The sequence below is a fragment of the Gambusia affinis genome, linkage group LG24, assembly GCF_019740435.1.
Source record: "Gambusia affinis linkage group LG24, SWU_Gaff_1.0, whole genome shotgun sequence".
Taxonomy (NCBI): Eukaryota; Metazoa; Chordata; class Actinopteri; order Cyprinodontiformes; family Poeciliidae; genus Gambusia; species Gambusia affinis.
This window is the reverse complement of record NC_057891.1, coordinates 832,938-855,409: the sequence shown is the minus strand read 5'-3', so window position 1 is coordinate 855,409 and position 22,472 is coordinate 832,938. Positions and strand designations below refer to the sequence as shown.

The 22,472-nt window shown below is 45.9% G+C and overlaps 1 long non-coding RNA gene across 1 annotated transcript in view; it reads left to right on the top strand.

The window, feature by feature from the left end:
- Nucleotides 1–22,472, top strand: part of LOC122826973 — a 50,510-nt gene that overhangs the window by 11,825 nt on the left and 16,213 nt on the right. The window contains exon 5 of the long non-coding RNA XR_006369906.1: nt 16,773–16,898. This is a non-coding gene — a long non-coding RNA (uncharacterized LOC122826973). The remainder of the gene's footprint in view (nt 1–16,772; nt 16,899–22,472) is intronic.

Genomic DNA, 22,472 nt, shown 5'->3' with positions numbered 1-22,472 from the left:
CCTGCAGCTGTCCTGTTAGCAGCTCTCCGTCTGGCTGCAGACCAGCTTCCTCTGCATTCCAGACGCCGGAGCAGAGAGGAATCCGTCTCAGAAAAGTCCTGCAATAAAGCCCAGTGCACATGTTTGTGTAAGGAGAGAGGAGAGCGCACCACCCACCCACCCATCCTTCCATCCAGTCCTTCCCAGCGTCCAGATGTGTCCAAACTGTCCCATAATTCAGCACAGGCCTGGAAGATCAAGGCATTTCCTCTGAACCCCCCTCCTTCGACAACCGTCCCGACTTTCATTAAACCTCATAAAGCTAGTCGGACGTTAGCGCCGCCGGCTGATCTCCATGACGTTTGACGTCTTTCCCATCTGGGATTCCAGAGGAGTTTATTCGGATCGATGCAGCCCACATTCCTGCGTCTCGGACAGAGACGATGAAATCACCTGGATTCAGCTTCACAGTTCAGGACCAAGGTGCAACACAAGACTCAGTGTCTGACATAAACCCTGTTGGTTCAGATGAAATCTGCAGACCCAATGTTTTGGTTCTGAACAGTCGGGTGGCAGACGCCCAGAAATGACCATGAAGACTCGTAGCAGCGGCTGAGTGATGAGAGAGAACAAGTTTTGGTTTTTATGTGTATAAGAAGAAACCTGCAATATTAGCGTAAGAAAAATAATTCAAATAAGTTTGTTACCTAAATTAGAGGATATTAAGTTTCTACTCACTAGAAAATTTGCTTTCGTTGAATGTATTCAGATTACAAATGTCATCACAAAAGGCTGACGATCAATCAGGAGGCTGATTGATCGTCTATAATTAGTCACTGAGTTGAAATCGACGTCCGTTTCTCCCCGGACATCGTGGACCAGAAGGTTTCAGGTCTTACCTGCTGTTTGGACCTCAGTGCTGAAACCAGCAGGAAACATGATGGTCATTTATTCAGGAAAACATTTTGAAGTGAAAAACTTCTTCTGAAACAGACTGGAATCATTTTTAAATGTCAGGATCTAAAGCGAGACGACTGCAGACTTCAGAGCTGAAATTCAATGTTTCTCACATTTACTGTGAAAAGTTGGGACCCAAAATGTCCTGAATTTCCTGAAATACTCAGTGATGCTGTAAAAGGTCCAGAAGATGTTTGTACCTGCAGAACCTGAGATTTTCCAGCTTTAAACTAAAACATCTGACTCGTCTACCGTTCCCAGTATGACCCTCTAAATCCTGCAGGTGAGGGAATACTCTGATTTCCAGATAATCCTGTGGACGCTCGTTAAGCTCTAATCTGTAGATTGTAGCTGAAATGTGCGTAGATAAAAGTGCAACCAGCAGAAACTTGTTCTGTCATTTCTGTGATGATTTCTTCTAGTTTCTGGAGTTTTTGTGCTCTGTAGCAGAGAGATCATCACATTTCTGGACGCTGGATGTCTCCTTTGTGTTTGCCAGTGGGGTGTACTTTCTTCTGTCAAACTGGTGGTTTCCATACTTTCAGGGAACAGATTGGGTTCTCATGAGGCATTGCTGCTATCAAAGAGAGGATCCAAAGTGGTTCTTTGCCAAGTTTCCAGTTTTTGGTAGATTGAACCCAGGTTGAGTCCTGGAGGTGTTTTCATCCTGAATGATTCATAGGTCAGAGTGAAGAGTCAGACCAAACAGAGACGACTTGTCCAGGTCGTGGACCGAGACGGTGGAAAACAACTCATAAGTTTCCAGAAACTTCAGATGTTTGTGGACGGAAGCTGGATGTGTTGGGAGGGAGTTGGAAATGTCAGCAGGTCTCCTTTGTTTCTCCTCTCCCCTCGTGTTCGGCTGCTCTTCCCACGCCGCCGGCGTGATGAATCACATCCAACGCTTTGAAGCTGAGCGCCGTGCGGACGGCCCGCCCGCTCTCTGATCGATGTCTCTGATGACAGCCGGTGCTTCGCCACTCGGACACGTCAACGTCGTCTGGCTGCTCGCTCTGTCATCTAACCTGAGGCAGCGGCTTCCTGATTGGAGGCTTTGTGCCGAGTGGAAAGGTCAGCGGTGAGCTGCTGTTTGACCTTATCGCTGCTGCGGCTTTGACCCAGCTCTGGGAAGTTCAGGGATGAATCCGGGCCACCGGACGACTCGGCCAGCTTAGCTATATCTGAACGGTGACCAAACCATCCGTCTCTGAAAGGTTTCACCTGAACCTGTCCGTGTGAACGAAGAGGAAGGACCTGGAGCTCCTCAGGGAATCATGAGGTTCAATCCTGAAGGACGGACGCAGAAACATTTGGGTCCTGATGGATCTGGGAACTGTTCGAGTCATCTGCAGGTTTCCAGCTCATTTTGAGTTTAACCAACACTTCAACTCGTTCACCGCTTCAAAACACAAACGCTCCATGAAGTTATCAATCAAAACACACAAGTTTGGTTTGGAAACGTTTTGTGTTTTTCACACAAAACAATTCAGCAGGTTTCCAGATTGGTGAAACCAGAAAGCCAGAGTCTGTTTGTCCAGAAGAAATTCTGTTTTATCTCTGATAAAGTAAATGTGATAAACCAGAAACCAGCAGCTTGTTTCCTCCTGACTCAAGTCCACGTCCAAGGCTGTCTGTGTTTATGTTTGGTTGGGGTGTCGGTGTTCAAACAAGCCGAGTAACCTGAGCGCGCTGACCTGGGCGACGCACCGTATCGTAGGACAGATCAGGGCCCTTATCTCTGCTGATCTCTGGACCTTTTACCTGCCCAGTCCACCTCTGCTTGACCCCCGACCTCCCGGAGGCCCTCAGTGTGTCTGATGAGCTCCGGTTAGTCAAAGTATAACTGGACCCATGCATTTCTGTTGGCCATTTTTATTCTATTTTCCAGTTATTTTCCCTTGTTGATGATTTTTTAATGTACTCCTGATATGAGGGGAAGTTTTGATGGACCTGCAGTGTGAGAGGTAAAGCGTTTCTCTCAGGTCCGTGTTTTACAGGATCGTCTCCCTCTGTCGTCGAGTCGTCCAGACGCTGTCAGGATGTTGATGCTACAGGCAGAAGTGTTGCTCCGCCGAGTGGCTCTGAAGGGGAAACATGTTCAGGAGAAAGAGTTGGTGCCGACAGCAGCCTGTAGATGTAAACAGAACTCTGGAAGGACGGGTCGGCGGGGTTAAAAGCGTCCAGGCTGTCCGAGCGAACAACGGTTGACCTTTACCGTTACAGGAGCTTCTTGTGGTTTTCAGATTGTGGTTCAAAAACCTTTTTCTGCTGGAAACACAAATTCAAGGAATTCATGGCTGCTGAGTAATGAGAACAGGACGTTTACTGCCTCAGAGTCAGATCTGACTTATTGGACATGAGGAGCAATCCAGAACCACAATGTGGGAAAATGTTCTTAGTTTTTATGGAGCTGTAATAATGGGCATAGCTGTAGACGGTGCACCGCTTTGACCCAAAATGAGCCGTTTTGGGTCTAATTCGAAACCTCTGCTGTAGTGACGGCTGCCAAGAGGCAGCTTGATTTACAGCTGAACATGAAACAGGAGAATAGTTTGTGATGTTCAGTATGTACAGAGGAAACTGCATAAGTCAATAACTGTTGGTGTTTCCATGTTTGCACGGTGCAGCAGTGATTGGTGGACGATGTTTGCTGTAACGTCGTGCAGAATCCAGTTGAATCATTGAGTCCAGTAGACCTTGGACCAGCACTAATCCTGGTTCACAACCCGGCCCGGTTCAGCCGGCAATCAGCCCCTGAACCTTCAGCCTGTTTCCCAAAAACAGTTTGAGTTCAACAACATGTCAGACTTTAGTCTTCAAAGTGCTCAGATGTCAGGAAAGCCAACAGCAGAGAGCAGAAGAAGAAACATCAGACCGAAAGCTTGGAAACACAGTCCAGCTTTTCTTCCAACAACAGAGGAATTTCCAGGAGAATATCGGATCCTGCAGGTAAATCTGGGGCTGCATGTTGTTAGTTTGGACTCAGGATCCTCCGCCCTGCTGCAGTAGGCGGATTAAATCTGGTAAAACAAAGACGGATGGATGGAAGTGCATTCCAGGGAATAAATCTACCTGGATCAAATTCTTGTTGAGAAACAGGAGATCAGGTTTGTTTGGAGACTTTCAAATATTCAGGTTGTATATTTTTCTTCTAATCCTCCAGTTACTGCTCTGATTATTCATCCACACTGCAAAAACAAAAATCCTACCAACTATTTCTGCATAGTTTCTAGTGCAAGTACACTTTAAACAAGACAAAACTAGATAACAAGTAGATTTCCAGAAACATTTGTTGTAAGTGAATAATCACTTAATGTTGATGAAAAAGTTTCTCAATCAGATTGTTTTACTTCTGAAACTTTCCACCAGTTTGTCCTGGATGGAGAAGGGAATCCAACCCTCATCCTGCCATCTTCCATGAAACTCGTCAGATTAATAATCTGGCCGCTGCAGTGCAGGTTTGCTCGATGCACAGAACGTTTCTTCCAGCGCGTTGGGAGGATTGAGCTGCACACAGGCTTTCAAAGCTCCAACCGAACAAATCAAAGGTTCTCCTCAGAGAAGGTGAAAAGGTTTGGAGCGACTGAGGTCAAGAGCACTTGTCCCACTTCCTGCTGGATCAGGCCGGGATCAGTGTGGAGGTGGACTGAAGAGGGCCGGTCTTCTGCTCCAGGCATTCCTCCTGCTTCAGCCCGTCACCCGGCACCTCCTAAAACCAGACAGGACGATTAAGAGCAGCACGCCTGAACCTCAACCTCCGCTTCCCCCAGTGGGTTTCAGAGCAGGGAAGGTTTTTACCACCAGTCACCCCATGGATCACTTTAACGACGCTGCAGTTGGGCTTCACAGACCGCCGGGATGGATATGAATGAAGGGATTATCTGAGAAACGGCTCTTCTGTCTCCACTTTGGATTCATTTCTCTGTTCCTAGAAGTGTCTCCAGTCAAACCGCTCTCCTTCCTCTTTTTGTTCCCCAGCAGACATGAATTACACTTCCTCTTGAAGTCTGAAGGCCACTTCTTTAGGGAAGTCTTCTGCAGGCAGTAATTTTCCTGCCAGTGTTTGCTTTTTGCTGTTGAGGGCGTTCCAAGCGTAGCGCCCTGAAAATCCCCCAACAAGAGAGGAATTAGAGCAATTTTAAAGAAAGTACCTCACTTAGTTTGCAGTTAGGAAATACCTCAATAAAAGTAATTAGCAGGGAAAGGCTTGTTTGGGAGCTTCAGCAGTTTTATAAAGCAACACAGTAATAAAGCAGGGAGGCTGTAGACGTCCTCAGGTTGAGCAGCTGGAAATGAAACCGAAGCTCCAGTTTGTTCTGCTGCATCACATCCATCCAACCATGACTAGTTAGCCAGACTAATACCAGAATAAAGACCTGACCCCTCCAAAGGTCAGATAAATCACTCCAGGAATTGTAGTTTTACTTTTCCTCATGCAGCTGCTGACTGCAGGGGTTTTCTGCTCTCTACGGTCCAATCGGGATTTTTACTGGATGTTTCCAGATTGAACAGATCTGGTATGACCAGATCAGATTTAATCAGATTAAAATCTGATCAAAACATTTTCTAGTCGAGGCTTTTTTAGCTGCATCCAGTTGGACCGCTGTGGTCCAACTGGATTTATTTCTGATCAATAGATAACCCGTCAATAGAATTTCCATTAATATCACTGAACTCTAATTCAGAACAGCACGGCATCCTGGGAGACGTAGGAAGAGAAAAAGGCTTTAGCTGCTAAGCTAAGTTGGTGGAATCAACTAACTCACTCTGTCTTTGGTTGCCTAGCAACAACATGTTGAGTAACTTCACCTCCGTTCTCATAACCGTATAAAATTTTTCTTAGAAATTTTTGATCTCAGATGTTTGAAGTCAGAATTCAGAGAAAATGTCAGATTTCTTCTTGGCACTAATCCTCTTCCGTAGAACTGAACCTCCTGTCTTTAGCATAAAGCCGCTCGTTTGCTCCTCCTTTCTGATTTTTATCCCGGGCCTCTGCTGTGAAGAACCAAAACATTTTTTCCAGGAATGATTCCAGCTACTCAAAGACAACCTTTAAACTTCCAGCGTCTTTTTCAAAGAAATGCTGCAAACTGTGCATCAGGATTTTTGTTTCTTGGAATAAAAATGGGGTTGTGGAGTTTTCCCTGGGGAGTTGGAAGAGGCTGTGATGGTTTGGACAGACGGCCCAGATGTGAGCCGTTTCCTCTGCGCAGAGCGGGATCACGCCGCTCACTGAGGAGATAACAAACTAACAGCTCCAGACGATTTCACCCGCCTGGAGCTGGTCCAGTTCTGGACCTTCAGGTTCCTCCAGGTTGGGATAAGCCTGACTTCAGGGCGCCGCGACCCAAAAGGACTCCACCAAAATCCCTGAGACTTATCTTCCTCTTCCTCTTCCTGTCCTCCCTGCACCGGTTTTATCCCATCATGCATCAGATAAATCAAGAGGGCGCTGGGTGTTGTCTGGGATGTGGGAGTGGGCGATAGCGTGATGTAAGTGGGTGTGATGGAGGAGGAAGACGGTGCTGGTCACGTGACGCAGCAGCTATCAGGAAGAAACAGCAGCGTGTTGCGTAACCCTGAAGACATGTGGCTGCTGTCGACCGAATCCAGTCGGGTTTAAGAAAACGGGACAGCAGGTGGAACCAGCGTTTGGGTCGATCTCAGCAGAAACGGCACCAAACCTTCAGGAGAACAATTTGGTTCATCAGGACGTCCAGATCAACAAAGAACCCAAACCCAGAAACTCACTCTGAACATTTTATTACGTTCGAGCCACTTTGCTTATGGAAAACCATTCTGGACTTTAACTGGACCACCTCTGGTTGGTCTAGACCCCATTCTGGGTCTGAAGTGTCTGTTCAGAACCTCAGGGAGACGTTTAGGCCTTGTACACACAGAGTGGAATAAAACCATCAAGGCCACAAACCTCATGTTCCTCTTCATGTCGGCCGGTTCTCTGTTCCTCAGAAGTCTTAATAAAACTGAAACATGGGATGTGAATCACTTTAAGTCTTTAACTCTTGAGCTGTTTGTGCTCCAGGCCTCAGCAGAGAGTCTGTAGAGGTTGATGGTTCATGTAACCAGTGTGGTTCCAGTGAATGGTTGGTGATGATGGTTTTCGTCAGGTGAGGTCACAGCCTGGATTTGTGGTGAAGGGAATCCACAGCAGCCTCTTCATTGTCAGCAGTTTCTGGTTCCTGTCGGTGGCGTCACGACTGGCTCATGTTTCCTCTCTGCTGCTTTGTTCTCTGTAGAAATGTTGCAGAAACTTCACTTGGTGGATGAAATCCTTGATCTTTAAATGTTCCCAAACTTCTTCAGCTGCATTTCTCTGGATAGTTTGGATGTAAGTTGACATGATAAAATATTTACCTGACCTATAACACAATAACTGGAAAACCATGATTGTATTCAGAACAAAATACATTTTCTACAGAAATAGATTACTTGCTTTATTAAATTATTGTCTATTTAGCATATTACTGACAGATAAAACAACTGATATGTTAAGAAATGTTTAAATAGAAAATGTGACCCTCCAGTTTTGGCCCTGTTGGTAAAAGGTTTGTGCAGCCAGTAGTGCTGCCCCCTACTGGCTGCACTGTCTGGTTTAGACCATGCAGTCATGAAGCGTCGTGTTCAAGCAGCTCGCTGCGTTTCTGGGATGATTGCTGAGGAGATGGATTAATCCTTTCAGTTTTTGAAAAAGGAGGAGAGTTTTTATTTTAAATAATATTTATTCCAAACATTATTAATGCTCGACTAATGGTCCCTTGTTGGTTGGAGGTCCAGGCGGTTGCCCACTTTAAGTCTGTGTCTGCTGTCATGTTGGCCGTTTCCGTTGTTCCTGTGAATCTGGACGCTAACTCAGAGCTGCCCCCTACTGGCCGCATTGTCTGCCAGCAAACCTACTAGACTCATTGAAAGCGTGGTGGGAGTGACGCTTCACAGCTCCACAAATGGACCTTTTGGGTGGCTCATGATAAATGAATCACCCATCAGTTGAACCAAGATGCTAACTGAAGAACCAGAGCATCAATTATCTCAAACATGTCTTGTTTGCTTGTATTGTTGGTGTTTTGGTTCCTCTTCCTCTTGGCACCTTCATCACTCAGTGGCGGCGTTTCAAACGAGCTGAAAGGCCCAGAAGAGCGATGGCGTCCCTGCCAGAGTGCACATGCTCCTCTTTATGTGTCGTCTTTCATGTGGGAGCAGAAACCCGCTGCTCAGTTTGAGCCGCTAGACGCTAACAGGGTCCAGCTGTGCGGCTCACGCAGAGACAAATTGAATCTCTTTTGTCTCGTATATCACCTGGAGTCTGCGGTCCTCTTACAGTCAGACCTCAGGACATTTTCCACAGCTTTCAAAGAAAGAGGACAGGTTTTTACATCTTCAGGAACGGTTTGGAAAGTGGTCCCTCAGGGTCCGTTTCCCTCAATGTGCAGCTTGGTGAGTTCATCACCAGTGGAAGCCCAATGGAACCGGCTTTAGGCCCTCAGTTCAAATCTCTCTGAGTGATAAAGTTTCTGTGTAGATGAACCCAGGAGGGCTGAGGAGCTCTGGCTCCTCCAGGCACATTATTAGTTTAACAGTCGGGTTTCAGGAGACCTGAGAGGCCAGATCTACTGGAAATACTGGCCTGTCTGTCTGTCCATCCGTCACACAGTCCATCCTGTCCTTAACAATGATCAGCCAACTCTTGACCAGTCTTGATTGTTGAACCCAGCAGTAGATTCAGACGAGGATTTCACTGGAACATGATGAAAACATTTAAACATGGAGAAAACTTTTAGTTTGTGTCAAACCTGCATTTTAATTTGCTAAACTTTTTACCACAGTAAGTTGAAGTTCTTCAGAGGACACCTGTAATTTTACGTCTATAATAAAACAGAATGAAACAACCATTGAGTTGTGGTGTTGATCCCTCCGTCTTCCTCTGGAGCCTCAGACGTCGTCCTGAAGTTCTTGGTCTGATCCAACCTGGGCTGCTGCAAAACTGAACAGTTTTTGTTTTTGGTATTTCTAAGAAGCTCCTCGTGGCCAAAACATTGATTGTAAAAATATCAGTTGATCGTTTACTTAAAAGATGCACCATGGAGATCGTTTGACCTTTGAACCTTAGCTATCCCAGTGGGGTTTTTACAAAGCCTCCATCTTGTTGTCGGTTCCCACTTTGGCCATTTTCAGGTAAAATCCCTGACTGGTGCTGCAGTCTGGTGATCTTTAGCCCCCCACCTGTCAGATGCTGCAGGTACTGCCAGATGGCATGATGCCTGCCCTCCTGATGACCCAACCGCTGCCCTCTGGTGGCTCTTCCTAAGCATTGCAGCTCCTTCACAATAAAATCTCATCTCGTTTCTCTGATCTCAACTCTTCGTTTTACTCCAACTTCAGGCTCTTTTGTCTTCTTTTGAAGTTGAATCCCAGTTTCTGGTCGGTTCTGTTTTAGGGTTAAAACGACGTTAGAAAATCTTCTGATCAGATTTCCTTCAGCTGAAGGTGTTTGGGTACATTTAGTTATTTTATATTCAAACTCTTGACGTTAGGTTTCAGTGCATCCAACAGTTTCCAAAGCGGTTGATGGTTTTATGGTTTCTCGGTGTAGAATAACATCCAACATGCTTCTTTAGCTGCCTTTGAGCCAAAGTGGTGGGCCGTAAAATGACAGAAATGACATTGTTGTAGTTTTGTTTACGCAGAGAAGAAGGACAGATAAGTGAATCCAGGCTGCGTTTATCGAAGACACATGCTGCAGCAACAGGACCTGTGATGAGGAAGTGACGCAGCCGAGAGCGTGCCTGGCTCCAACATGTGGCCGACGCGAGGCGTGAACTCAGCCTGAACCCCTCTCGCCACCGCCGCCCTGCATGGGAGTCATTAGCGCGCGATCAGAGGTGTTTATGTCACCGCCGTGCCGCTCTGCGCCGCCGCGTTGACTGAAGTTGTGTCTGAACGTGGAGAGAACATGAGGGTTTCGGCTACATCAAAGAGACCTGAGCGGTTCCCGCTTCTTGTTGTGTGGATTTGGGGCCGGCGGCCACAAACCTGGGATCCAGTAGCTCCAACTTCAAACGGCCAGACGGAGGAGAAATACTGGGGAACAAAGAATCCCTTCTTGTTTTTCTATTCCTTCAACATAAAACTGGAAAACAGGCCTGAGCCTCGTCTGATTCACCAAAACCTTTTCATTCAGGCTCCCAAAATACGATTCCATGTTTACAGGAACTCGCTGTTATCACAGCTTATGAAGAACGTGAGCGTTAACGGGCGGTACCAACCGGTTCTGTTTGTGTTGCATAAGACAGCTGCAGTATGTTTAACATTAGGGGACAATGTGGTTACAATTACTACTACAGGCCCATTAGAAGCATGTTTCTGATGGGACTGACCTCTGGTTTCCTGCACTAAAGCTGCACAGGCCTCAGCGCTGCTGCGTCACATTTAGAGGAACATCTTACATCCCTAAACTGTAAGGGGTTTAAATGGAGAAATAAATGATCAGATCAGGCTGTAGCTCCAAAACAAACTCCTGCTCAGGTCTGAATCTGTCTGTCACAGTGAAGCTGATGCACCTGCTGACTGACAGTAAATGGGACAAAACAAGGAAACTTTCACCAGCAAAAACAGAAGAAGAAGAAGATGGAACAAATAAAAACAAATCCTTGTTCTGCGTTGGATTCATCCAGACCGTCTGGACTCAGTTATTGAATGAATTGTCGATTACGACTCCTTCTGTTTGCTGATTGGTAGAAAATGTACCAGAAGAATCAAAGTGAATGGGAGAAAACCTGTCCTGAGCTGTGAGTGTGATTAGAAGGCCAGGCTACAGAAACAGCAGGTAGTTTAGTCCTGGGTTGGTGCGTCATTCAGACTGGATGAAGGTTGCAATGGATGACGCTTCGTTGACTCGACTATAACAACAACCAGAGACGTCAGACGGCAGCTTTAATCCCAGCCAAACGCTGACCAAGCAGAATGTGGGTTAAGTTTTGTTTTCTTGCTTTAAGGACGTCCGTTTGTTTTCATTTGTGCTGCTAATTGATTTAGCTAATCAGCTAATGAATGCTTTAAGCCAGCAGCAGCTTAGTGGATCCGGAGCCTCTGTCAGCTCCATCAGAGCCGTTATTCCCTCTGATTCAGACGATCGGGTGACTCTCAGCTCTGCAGGCTCCAACACTCACCTGTGGCTCAGGCTCCTGCAGCTGGAAATGGAGCCAGAGGGAAATATTATGCAGTATATTATCCCAGATCAGGAGATATGAAACTCAGCAACAATCATCCTTATAGTGCAGACAGCTGGCATGTCTGATCCCCTCAAATGGGTTTTAGTGGCACAAATAAAGCTGATTAGCAGCAAGTCTGACCTGTCAGACGCCGCTGCTTCATCATGCATCTCATAAACAAACATCCTCCCTGCTGAAAACCGTCCAGGAGCTGCAGAGGAAATCATGTTTCCAGGCCTGGCAATAAAACCTGACGACTGGTTTTAGTTTGAGCATAAATGTCTGAAATACAACAAAAAACAGAGGGAATGAATTTTAAATTGATCAGAAACAAGCAGAACCAAAATGATCCAACATGTCAGCAGAACCGAAGGGAAATGAACCGGAGAAAACCACAGCTACCAAAAACAAGACAAAGAGCCGCTGGGAGGAACAGATGGACATGAGATGAACCATCTGAGAGTTGAAGGAAAGACGAGGTCCACGTCCACAGAGAAGAAGAAAACAGACGGATGTCTCTAAAACTTTTCTTTAAAAGACAAACGTCTCACACCAAAGCAGAAAGTTTTCAACACCTGTGGTAATCGGCTTACAGCGGCCGGCAGCCGCCCTCTGATTGGTCCAGCTGCTGGACACATCACTGACTCCGAGTTATTGGACCTTCTGGTGCCTTCGGACCGCCGATGGCTCCGATGGCACCGTGCTAATACAAACACCAGCGTGTTTTCTTAAGCTGCTTCGGCGTGAAGCAGAACCGCGCGGCCCGACTGATGTCCTCTGGACTCTGGATTAGGAGGAAGAGGCTGAAGGAAAGTCAAAGAGCTCTTTGAAGACTTTCCTCATGTTTATGGACGCATCACTTCATCATTTTAACTCCCCAGGGAGGACGGAGCAGGAGGTCACGTTGAGAAGAGTTGGAACAGGTAGCTTTGGTTTCCCAACATATTTATGCAAATAATAAGCAGATTAAGACGAGCTGGATGCATCCCGACCACATCAGAACCCGAAGGCTTGCTCTGCATCTCCATGATCAGATTTCATGGCTGAAAACGTTCACAGAGCCCACATCCACAGACTCTAATCCGCCTCAGTAAACGTTCCCAGAGTGAAGGAATATTGCCTGAGAATCCAGATGTATCTGAGCTGCGACCAGAAAACACAGCCTGACCCTGTGTCATGTTTCCTCCCATGCTCGTGTTCAAAAAAGACCTCAAGAAAGAAAGTTTGTCCTCAAACCAAACATGGTGAAAAGGCGGGTATCTGGTGTCTTCACTTAAAAGGTGAAAATCAACCTCAGTGCCTTCAACAGGGCTCTCCATTGTCTGACGGTTTACAAAAGCCACCTTACCTTAGATAGAGTTTAAAGCCGCCAGTTCAGATTGAGTTACGATGTATCTGCTGTTCAGCGGCCAACTTTTTTATTGTGTTTCACGTCGGTTGTAGGAGCAGACAAAAGCCGCCACAGTTGAGCGGAAGGGACAGCGGAGATGTACAGCCTGATATTTTTGTTGTGCATTCTTCAAGAGTATGAAAGTTATCTGTGTTTAAAGCCTCACAAAGTGACAGTAATGGTTGTTTATTGGAGCTGGCGGCCCAGACATCAACACCGCCCACTTACACTCGATGGCTGGCGAGACGGACTCAAGGGTCAACGCTGATGTGAATCCTTCAGACGTGGCACAGAGGGGGAAACGAATAAATGTTGTTTTGGGGGAAGATCCTTTCATTCACTGCAGACGGACCGGTCAGCACCGGAAACCAGAATCCAGGTCCAGTGTGATGCTAAGAGTTGCAGCTCTCCATGCAGCCTGTGACCATCGGCTGAACGTCTGACCATCAGCCGAACGTCTGACCATCTGGGATTAAAACTCGGATATGGCCTTGCTTCCTACGTCAGACGTTATGGAGTCCTTCTGGTCTCCATAACCAGTTCTCTGGTGGTTTGAACTGGGATCAATTCCACCAGTTACATTTTAAAAAAATCTCCTAAAATATTTTCTTAGTAAATGTTTAAAATGATGAAATAAAACATAACAAGAATCCAGCTCTGTGTGTTGTGATGGAGTCTGTGACGCAGGTTGAGCTAAATAAAGTAACGTTGAATAAAAGCATCAGTGAATGAAGCGTCCGTCACACAGCGGATGATTTACTGACAGCTAGCGGTGAAGTGTGAGTTCGGCCCTTTCTAATCCTGTTTGCTCTCAGCAGAGCGATGTGATTGGATCAGACGGATGAATTAACTGCTAATGAGAAAACCAACATGGTCATTTCTGCTTGGATGAAGCTACACAGTGACCTTTATTTTATCATTTATTGTCCTTCACCTTTCATGAATTTGCTCTATTCTGCTCATCTTATGGACTAGTTGTAGTTCATTTTCAGTTTGGTGAATATTGGGCTGCTTAAGGTAAATGTTTCCCCATAAACTTTAGTAAAACCCAGTTTTTCATGCAGCGACAGACTGCAGTCCGGCTGGAGCTAATCAGGACTGATCCTGCAGAGCCGGGAACGAAGCGGTTCCTGGATAGTCTCCTTGGTGGATGATTACTGCGTGATGAGGTTTTAGCTATTAATCTGGTAATCTTTGTGCTGATTCCATCAGCCTCTGGAGCCTGGGATTAATTAATCCGCTGGGCATTGTTGTTCAGTGACAGCATCATGCTAGGATGAGACGTCAGAGTCCGACCCTGACTAAGTCCTGGACCGAGGGAAGCAAACGTCTGGGATGCGACTGTCGTATCGATTATCCATCATTCTGACAGTTAAAATGTTGATCAAATCTAACAGGACTTTCAGTACCGACCCACATTCTCATTGTTTCCTAAATGTCTCATCACCCACAGAAACATCCTGCTGCACGTTGGCAGGAAGCTGGACTTCTGGTTCTTCTGTTAAAGATATATTCATGCTCAGCGTTAGCTCCAGTAGCTCACTGTGTTCAAACGTTGCTCTATCTGTCTGTTCCCCTGAATAACGATGAAAACATGTAGACGTGTCTGGAACAAAATCAGGATGTTTGGTCCACCAACGTTATGCTAATAGCACTTAGCATTGGCCCATAGCACGTTGAGCTGATTAGAAAATAATAACATGTTGAAGCTTCAAGACAGATTATTTACCTCCAGAGATATAAAGAATCATTTGGTGAATCGTTTCAGACCAGGAATGAACCGAGACCAGAACCGAGACCAGAACCGAGACCAGAACCGGTCAAAGAACCGTCTGTTCTGGTCCAGGGTTCTCTGAGGCGTTGCATCGTTTGGACGGCTGGTTCTGTTGAGTGAAATGTTCTGAAGGAGACGGGTCGGTCCTGAACTATGACCTGATGATCTCTGGCTGTAAAAGAGGAACCTGGAAGGACGTTTCATCACGGAGCAGAAAGATACTGACGTTTCCTAAAAAGCACAAAGTAAACTCATTTCATGCTGAACATGTTTTATTGAGCTGCAGTTTTCACACGTTGTGTTTTTCTTAAATCCTGCAGTGTTTCCATTGTTGGTTGTGCTGAACTGAACCATGAAGTTTCAGAACTTTTTGTCCTTGTTGGTGTTCCGTACGTTTGTTTCAGTGGATTTATTCGCTCACATCAGTTTCTCTGCTCTTGCAGAAATTCAGTTTTTGAACAAAACTACTGGAAGTTCAGATCAAGATGTTGAAACCGGTTCGGTTCTGATAATCGGACCGGATCCACTTTGTTTCTTCTCTAACTCCTCAGTTCAACTTGTGAATAAACTCGTATGTTTGCTGTTTTTCAGGCTCATTTTAACTATTCAGCCCGTTCTGCCTTAATGCAGTTATGATATATAATAAATCACAGAGGAACGTTTAGTTTCTCATTAAAGCGCCGCCTGCAGGAAACAAGTCTGATAAACTTTCTTTACATCTTCACCCTGCTGCTCCTAACTTTAAACTTTATGCTTTATTTTTCATATTTTCATATCAAACCAGCTGAGTTTGTACTAATCCGGGTCAATAATCAGGATTATTACAACAGAAAACAATAATCTCCTCTTTCAGTTAGAAATGAGAATCTCTAAATATAATTTAAAACTCATTCAGGTTGTTAAAAGTTAACTTTGATCATAAAGGTTACTGTGATCGGCTCATTTTAAACTCCACTTAAATTAATTTCTCTTTTAGAGCAGCAACAGGTCAAAGGTCAGCCAACATTAAGCAGCAAATTATCTTTGTATTCACATTAAAGATCATAACTTTGATATTTCGTCATTTCATTTCTCATCTGGAGAATCGGTCTAGCAGATCGTCATGGAAACGTGTCTCTGGAGCGTCCGGATGATGGACAGAGACGTGTTAATCTGCAGGACAGCAGGTCGGCACCAGAACTCCTGTTGTGGCTTATGAAGGATCCAAACTGGGTGAAATGACCTGGAAGCATCTAAATCCTCTTAATCACATATGGACCAAATCAGGAAGCTCCTGGAATAATCTCTGTCCAGATCCTCCAGGTCCTGCAGCAACATGAAGCAAACAACAGGAAACAACAAGGAAACAACCAGAAAACTACAAGGAAACTACAGGAAACAACAAGGAAACTACAGGAAACAACAAGGAAACTACAGGAAACACCAAGAAAACTACAGGAAACAACCAGAAAACTACAGGAAACACCAAGGAAATAACCAGAAAACTGCAGGAAACAACAAGAAAACTACAGGAAACAACAAGGAAACTGCAGGAAACAACAAGGAAATAACCAGAAAACTACAGGAAATAACAAGAAAACTGCAGGAAACAACCAGGAAACAACAAGAAAATAACAAGAAAACTACAGGAAACAACAAGGAAACTGCAGGAAACAACCAGGAAACTGCAGGAAACAACAAGGAAACTACAGGAAACATCGCGGCTCTGACTCTGGATGATAAAATCTGCAGAGGATTCATGTTGGTAAAATCAGTGTTTAGCTGAGATCTGTGAGCATCAAACATCTTTAAATCTGTTAATCTGGAATAACTGAAGAGCAGTGAGAGGTCCTCAGTTCTTCTGGTCTCAGACGTTAAAGGAAACCGAAGCGTGCTGCAATCTGGGCCAGCGCATTACATGCAGCCAGGATTATCCGTATGAAGTGATGCTTTCACGTAAAGCAGCAGAGCCAAACAAACAAACACAAACAGTCCAGATTAAGTCTGAGCTGCTGCTGCTGGATCCATTCAGGAATCAAACTGATCCGTCTGCCAACATTAAAAGTTTACAAACTTTGAGAGTGAAACTGAAATGGTGTAGATTCCCTGAAGAATCAGACTTTATTTGGTCACTTCTACGTCTGCTGAAAGTCAGTGTTTGTTTTTATTTGTGGTCCAGATCTGTTAATGAGCGCCACCGGTTCTGGTTCAGGGAACCCGGGTTCAGTTTAGGCTGGAAACGACTTTTAACCTGCTGCGGCTGCAGAGCGGGGCGGCTGCAGAGCGGGGCGGCTGCAGAGCGGGGCGGCTGCAGAGCGGGGCGGCTGCAGAGCGGGGCGGCCCGCTGCGTCCCCTCCTCTCCAGATAAAGACCCTTCGTGCAGAACCACTCGCCTCAGGCCCAACAAAAGCCTCTAATGCAGATTTAGATTTTCAATCCTGCGCCTCAATTCAGCTCGCTTTGACAGGTCAACAGGCATCCGACAATCTGTTCGCCCTCCTTCCACTTAAACCTCCTGCTACCTCTGACTGAGGAGGAGGAGCAGGAGGAAGATGACTTCCAGCAGAAACATGTGGCGGCAGAGGGAGGAGAGGTGAGTAAAATCCTAATTACAGGTTGGAAAGGTCTGGCAGCAGAGAGCTGCTGCTGTTTGCTGTGGTAATTATTACAGCCCACAGACTGTAACTAATCCATGATGCCCCAACAGAGACAAGCTGCTTTCTGGTGGCTCTTTCACCAGAAAGCAGCTTTAATCTGCAGACAGAAGGAGAAACGAACCCGGCAGAACGTAAACAACACGGTCCAATCGGAGCCGAGAAACATCCAGTTTGATTTGATCTAACTTATTACCCGTCACATCAAGAAACCGCAGATCCGTTTAAAATAATATAATCCAATTGAATCATTGGGAAATGATTCATAAATCTCCAGATTAAATGTGATTTTACTAACATTTAGTGTTTGAGCCGTGATTTTGCTGACTGTCGTCATCAAACATGAAGTTTAAAAACGTTTCCAGTGAAAGAGTCAAAGTTTCAAACAGTGGAACCATGAAGGACGATGAGTTATCAGGAGGGCTGCTGACGTTCTCCACCGATCGGCTCCTCAGGGCTCCGTCCTCACAACACTTTCATCTGATATCTGAAACATTTATATTCTGTTTCTCCTGCTGGTGGTCCGGTCGACCCGGTTCTACTGGAACCAGAACTCCACCAGCTGCTGTGGTTCTGACCCAAACCAGCCTCTTCCCCTCCTGGCCTGTGGGGGCGCTGCACCAACAACCACTGAAGGAAACCACACAAAAACCTCTGAGAGCAACTTCCTTCTTCACCAGATGGAAACAAGATGGAGGCGTCAGATTTTAACTCTTTAGTCTTTGGCTGAAGACCAGGAGACATTTCTGCTGCTAGCGCTAGGCTAACATGTTAGCTTTGGTTGTGTTTACCCAGAATGCCCTGCGCTGTAGTCACTTCCTGGTTTTGAAGGGTCTCTGCGGGGGCCATGTTTGGCTCTGAAATGTGAGGCTGGAGTTCAGCCCTGAACTCAACCAGCTGAACATCCAGACGTCTTCATTCCTGTTCCAGTGGAGAGTCGCAGCCTTAAAGTTTCTCTGAGTCTCCTCTTACTCTCCTGCTGTAGGTTCCACATCCACAAACTCGTCATCAACAGAAACTAATTTATTCTCTGAATAAGAATATCCCAGCGGGTGTTTTCCTTGAAAGCCCAGCCCAAGCTACAGAAAACCTTAGAAACCTCAGCATGTTCTGGCTGTACTCCTAGAGACAGTCCACCTTGTCCTGAAGTTCACTTCAAGGACTTGTTTTGCTTCAGACTTGTCGGTTTTACGGCTGTCAGCAGCTCGTAAACGCTGACGTGTTCTGGAAGTATCAGCGGCGCTCCATCTGGGCTGCGGCTGCAGAGATCCCCAGCCCATCCCTGCAGACGCTGATGCATGTTTTCAATGTTTGACTGAACTCCTGTCAGTCGCCTTCCTGTTGTGATTTTCCAGGATCTCTGGAGTTTGTTGCTCCCCCTCTCTAACCTGAAATGCCCGGGCGTTATGAATGAAAATGAGATTATGGCTGCCTAAGCCCCCGTTTCCCTCCCCGTGTTTCTGCCCAGGGCCCCCGCCAGCCCCACCTGGGGAGAACAATATCCTCAGATCATCTTAGTGTGCTTTGGTTAACAGATGGTTCCTCAAATCCCTGGTTTCCTCCCAGCTTGAACATGTGTTGCATGTGATCCTGGCCTAGAAACGCCCGGAGAAGGAGATGTTTTCCCCAACATGGCTGCGTTTGGTGTTCAGCTCCAGACGGTCCCAGAGGTGCAGGAGGAGCAGGCTGTGGTTCTGGGGAACGTTGGGACCGGATCAAACGGGTCTGAGGTGTGAAAGTGGGGCGAGGCGCCCGTCGCTCCTCGTCTCTTCAGATAAGAAGTGGATAACAGAGGAAGCTTCCTGTGGCAGCCATGCTCCATCACTCATCACCTCCATTGTCTGCAGCTCCAGAACATCTCGTTTCCAACCGCCTGCCCCTCCTCCGCTCCAATTAGGATCATTCAGGCTTCCAGCTTGGTGGGATTGGACTTCATCTGCCTGGTTTCCCATAATTCACCTCTGCTTTCGCGTCTCGGTGAGAGCTTGTTCCGTTTACGACCTCTCAAACTGAAGATGAAGCCAACTGGCGAGGTTTAATCAAAAAGCTCCAAACTGGCCTCAAATGAAGAGCAAAGAGGCTGAATGGTGTTAAAATGCTGAACTTTTTCCACTCAAACGATTTTATCTAATCTGGATGAAAAGTAGTAAAAATCTGGTCCCAATTTGGAGGCAGACACCAGAACCAACTCCAAAACAAAAGTTTGTTTTTGTTGGTGGGCAGAAACATTTTGAGCAGATGTTGTCCAGCGGTAACGGCGCTCCTCCTCCCAGCATGGTGGACGGGAGAACAGGTTCTGGATGAGCGACCCGGATCAGAACTATCCACTAATTGTGACGAGTTGTTGTGTGGGCGGCGGCACCTGCTACCCATAGTAACCCTAGCGCCTCCTGCAGCCATGATGCTGCTGTTAGCGGTTAGAGAAGGAACTGGAGTTCAGGACGTCCAGGATCAGAACCAGCACAACCCAAACACTCTGGGTTTCCTGCTGCGTGTCTGGATCCGCTGAGGCCCACTGCGGCGCGTGACGTTCTGGTCGGTTAGAGGAGAGGAGGCTCCTCCTGGAGGCCGAACACAGACCCAGTGGGAACGTTTGGTTCCTCAACCAGAACAGCCGTTTGGTTTCTCTCATTAACTGTCAGACAGTGACCACATTCATTCCTCCACGTCTGTCAAACCGTTTCACTGGCAGAAACCGTTTGACTAAAGTCTGAGTTTCAAAAGGCAAAAATCTGACAGAAAAATATCTGACACTTAAGATTTAATGCAGACATTTCCTAGAAAACTTGAACATTTCTAAGTTTCAAAAGTCGAACATTTTCACGTGAACAAATCGTGAGTTTTTCTAGAAACAGAACTTTTTCCTCCATTTAACATTTTAAAACTTTCTAGATGTTTAGTGACTAGAGATAACGGACATGTTAGACTCATTCTAGAAAAGAGTGAATTTAGCCAAAAAACTACAAATATTTGAGATTAATCTCAAATTTCATAGAAAAACTTTAAAATTTCTGGCTTTCAAAATTTTAAAAAATGTTTCAGTTTTGGAAATTTTTAAAAACTTGTAAATATGTGAAATTCAAAGGTTTGAGCTGTTTGACGTGAGTTTTTTTATTGTAAATGTGAGAACAGGTAGAACAGGATGTGGACCTGGTTGTGTTGTGTTGGTTGTTGGACTCTAAGGTCCGTCGGCCTCCATGATTCGATCCGCTCCGACTTCATCCTTGTTTATTGCAACATTGTTGTTGTTGGTATATTCAGACAGTATCGTCTTATTTTCATGGCTTTATTCTCGTATTATTTGGACTTTATTCTCGTATCGTGACTTTGTTGCGGCTGTTAAACTTTGGTTGTTAGCCTCTGCGTCGTGCTCTGCGTGGCTAACACAGCGTTCCTCCCTGGTTGGTACGTGAGGAGGAAACAGCGGGGATCCACTCTCCAAGCGGGGAAGTTTCCAGACAAACAAGCCTTAAAGACGCATGAATGTATTTAGTGGAAGTTGTTGTGATGTGAAATCAAACGACTGCTGCGATGCGACATAAGGAATGCCCAGAGCCAGACAGCCCAGGACAGCCCTTTGTTCTTCCCTCGTTGTCGCGCTGCATGCAGGCTTGTTCCAGGCTTTGTCCCTCCAATCGCTTATGGAAATTGGCTCATTTTCTCCACACAATGATGAGTGAAAGGAGCACCGAGCGTTCCTCCAGGAGGAAGAGGGAACGCAGTGGCTTCTGAGAGCATCGTCTCCCCGCTGCAGCGCGCCCCAAGCTGCCAACAGGCGTGACTGCTGCCCTTTGTTTTGGCCCGGTAAACACTTTGAGATGAAACGTAGCCGGGCTGGGAATACCATTCATATTATGCCTGTACAGAAGAATCGATATGGGATGATGCCAAAGGAGCAGTCAGGTCCAGACAAAAGCCTGCTCACAATCCGGCAGGCGTTAGATATGCATGCTTTCCAGTTGCCCTGGTTAGGGGCAAGAGGGCAGAAAACATGGAGGAACGTCTGCAGTCTGGGCTGAACTGATGTGGAGGTTTCACATTCTGCTAAGACCACCGAGCCAAAATGTGTGCAGATCTGCTGGTAGCAGAGATAATTGTTTGGTTTGGACATTTCTCTTCCCTGAAGTAATTTTTCTGGAAAAATTAATGTTCTGTTTGTTTGACTTTCATTTAAACCTTACCAAGAAAATGTTTTCATATTAAATCGAAGACGAGATGTGATTGGTCAACTCAACTGTGGTTAGCTAAAGAGATGCTAATAACTTACATGTCATATGACAAGACATGATTGGTCGATTCATCAGTGGGAGGCTGAATGTAGCGTTGTGGAGCTGCCTTCCATTGTTTTCAGCTGTAGCATTAGCTTCTGCTAACTGTCATCTTAGCATAATGCTGTAGCATTAGCTTCTGCTAACTGTCATCTTAGCATAATGCTGTAGCATTAGCTTCTGCTAACTATCATCTTAGTATAATGCTGTAGCATTAGCTTCTGCTAACTGTCATCTTAGCATAATGCTGTAGCATTAGCTTCTGCTAACTATCATCTTAGTATAATGCTGTAGCATTAGCTTCTGATAACTATCATCTTAGCATAATGCTGTAGCATTAGCTTGGATTAAATACTATGTTGGCATAGCGCTCTAGCATTAGCTTTCACTAAATATCATCTTGTTCTAGTGCTGTAGCATTAGCTTGCACTAAATACTATCTTAGCATCGTGATTTAGCATTAGCTTGGACTAAATACCATGTTAGCATAGCGCTACCTTTAGTTAGCTTTGCCAGCTGCATAGTGTGGCGTCTCTTCAAGTCCAAACATACATCCAATAAATATCTTGTAGATTGTTTGTACAGAAAGTGAATAAAATAAATGTCTTCTGTGAAAGAAAAACCTTTAGTTTTTGTTTTCACCAGGAGTTGATATAGAATAAAGAAGTTCCTTCGAGTGTTTTAACTTTTCACACATTTACAACCTGAAAGTTGTGAAACAGGTGACGTTTCGGCCCGTTAGCCGACCCGTCCAGCCTGAGGCTGAGAGAAGTGATGCTGTTGTGTTCAGGGAAGTCAAAACAGCGCAGGAATCCCACGCTTCACTGAGGGAGTTTATAAACCGAGGGAGGTTGTCTGAAGGACAGGAGACGGACTGAGCAGCTGGAGGAGTCAGACGCTCCACCCTGCCAGGTGAGCAGCAGGATGTGAACTGGTGGAGCTCCTCTGATCCGGTCTGGACAACGGCCCAGTTACGTAACAGTCAGTCAGCTAGAGTCTTCACTGCAGAGCAGAAGGAGCAGCGCGGCGTTCCCAAAAACCACCACAGACCTTCTGAAGAGCAGAGGGACCAGCAGATGTTCCTCCAGTCCAACCAGTTCAGCTCCAGCTGCAGCCACTGGTCTGGGAGGAGAACAAGCAGCTGCAGCACAAGCAGCTGCAGCACAATGGAGCGTCACATGATGGCCGCCTTTCATGTGGGCAACATGAAAGAGGCCAATGAAAGCTCTTTAAAGTTTACTGGCT